This window comes from Cryptomeria japonica, chromosome 2 (genome assembly GCF_030272615.1).
Source record: "Cryptomeria japonica chromosome 2, Sugi_1.0, whole genome shotgun sequence".
Classification (NCBI taxonomy): Eukaryota; Viridiplantae; Streptophyta; class Pinopsida; order Cupressales; family Cupressaceae; genus Cryptomeria; species Cryptomeria japonica.
Genome location: NC_081406.1, coordinates 114,701,343 through 114,703,958, shown reverse-complemented (window position 1 = coordinate 114,703,958; position 2,616 = coordinate 114,701,343).

The window sequence follows — 2,616 nt, the reverse complement described above, 5'->3', positions numbered from 1 at the left end:
TCAGACTTATGGATTCCAGAAACCACATTGGAAGGGAAACAACCGAAACTCATAGGGGTTCTCCAAACCTCCTCCTCCACAACAGACACCACAGAACCAGAGGCAGAAGCCTCCACAGTATCAGTAGGGCACCAAGCCCAAGCCGTGGTAGACTCAAGGACAGAGACGAGATCAGAGAGCGCAGGTGCCATACACACCTCCGGCGAGGACTCAGCAGACTTCTAGGGGTGGGTATAGTGAATCCAGTAGGACAAGAGGACATGCTTTCTCTAGGCCTCAAGGTATCCAGTTTCAGGCATGGGGTGCTTGCTTTACATGTGGAGCCATGGGGCATATGGCGAGGGATTGCCCTTAAGGTCAGATGGCAGGGAATCAGCGGATGGCCACTTCAGAGCCGATAGTTGGTGATATGGGTAGGTCCCATAGAGTATTCGTAGCGATTGACAACTGCCAGGCTAAGCATCAGGCCATGGCCATCGAATTTGCAGGTATGATCAAAGGTAACAATGTATCTATTTTGTTTGATTCAGGAGCTACTGACTTCTTTATATCTCCATTGGTTGTGGAGCGTTGTGGCCTAGTGGCAACTAGACAGGGTGTCAGTTGGGAAGTGGAATTAGCTTCAGGGGCTAGAGTGTCAGTGGAATCAGAGGTTAGGGCATGTCAGTTGCAGATTGGCAAGACCACCACTTTAGTAGACCTTAGAGTGACACCACTTGGATCTTATGGTATCGTACTTGGCATGGATTGGCTTTATGACCACAGAGCCAAGATGGATTGCCGCTTGAAAAAGATCGAGTGTGAGGATGATCATGGTTCACCCATAGTTATCACCAGGATTCAGAGACCCATGTCTCTTCGTATGATCTCCACAATGTAGCTCAAGCGGAGCATGTGAAAGGGATGTTAGCTTTTAGCTATCACTATCAGTGATAGAGGAGAAGAGGAAGAGAATGAAACATCGCTTGATGACAATCCTATCCTTAAGGGATATTCAAATGTGTTTCCTTCAGAGTTACCTGGAATGTCGCCCCGTGGAGAGATTGACTTTCATATAGACTTGGTACCAGGAGCTGAGCCAGTTTCTAGAGAACCTTATAGGATGACCACAAACGAGCTTAATGAACTCAAAATACAGCTTAAGGAACTCCTTGAGAAGGGTCATATTCGTCCTAGCGTATCCCCTTGGGGTGCACCAGTCATCTTCATTAAGAAGAAGGACAAATCTCTTCGATTATGTATGGATTATCGACAGTTAAATAAAGTAACCATTAAGAACCGATATCCTTTGCCCAGAATTGATGATTTATTCGACCAACTTTAGGGTGCCAAAGTCTTTTCCAAAATTGATCTGAAGTCAGGATACCATCAGCTAAGAATAGTGGAGAGTGATATCCACAAGACCACATTTCGCACTAGATATGGTCACTATGAGTTCACCATAAGTTCCATTCGGTCTTACGAATGCCCCAGCTATTTTTATGAGCCTCATGATGGGGTATTCCGTACATTTCTGGACTGTTTTGTAATTGTGTTCCTTGATGACATACTGATATATTCTCAAAATGAGAAGGAGCATGAGGAGCACCTGAAACAAGTATTGTAGTGTTTGCGTGATAACCTGTTGTTTGGCAGTTTGTCAAAGTGTGCTTTCTTTCGATCAGAGGTCAAGTACCTTGGGCACGTTATTTCCAATGATGGGATCTCAGTTGACCCATCAAAGATTAGGGCTATTATGGATTGGCTAGCACCAACCAGTGTGATAGAGGTCAGGAGTTTCATAGGTTTAGCAGGATATTACCGACGTTTTGTTGAGGGATTCTCCAGAGTTGCACATCCTATTACTTCTCTTCAGCGTAAAGGGAAGAAATTTGAGTGGACAGAGAAGTGTGAGAAGGCCTTTCAGGAACTCAAGAAGGCACTTACTAGCGCTCCTATCCTTGTTGTACTAGATCCCACAGCTGACTTCATGGTTTGTACAGATGCTTCACTAGAGGGTTTAGGAGCAGTTCTTATGCAAGATGGTAGGGCTATAGCTTTCGAGTCTAGGAAACTTAAGACTCATGAACTTAATTATCCTCCTCATGACCTTGAGCTCGCAGCAGTAGTGCATGCACTTGTGAGGTGGAGACACTTCCTTTTAGGTCATCACTTCGAGTTGCATTCAGATCATCAGAGTCTTCAGTACATTTTCACTCAGCCGAACCTTAATGCACGTCAGAGGAGATGGATGGAGTTCTTGTGCGAATATGATTTTGACGTTCACTACATCAAAGGAAAGGAAAACATAGTTGCAGATGCTTTGAGTAGGAGACATCACGAGGTTTACACCATATCTATGGGCACGGATTTGAGAGACCATATACTACAGCACTTGCCAGAGGATGGATGGTATGCAGAGGTCGATCAGGTAATACGATCTCAGGTTACTCTAGAGGGGAAATATGTGGATTATTCTTTTGAGTCTGATGGACTATTACGCCACAGAGGGCACATTTATGTACCTTCCTCCGGGGGATTGCGAGAGTTCATTGTCATGGATGCTCATAGAGCTCCTTATGCAGTGCATCCCGGAGTAAAAAAGTTGCATGCTAACTTGAGGCAGTTATATCATTG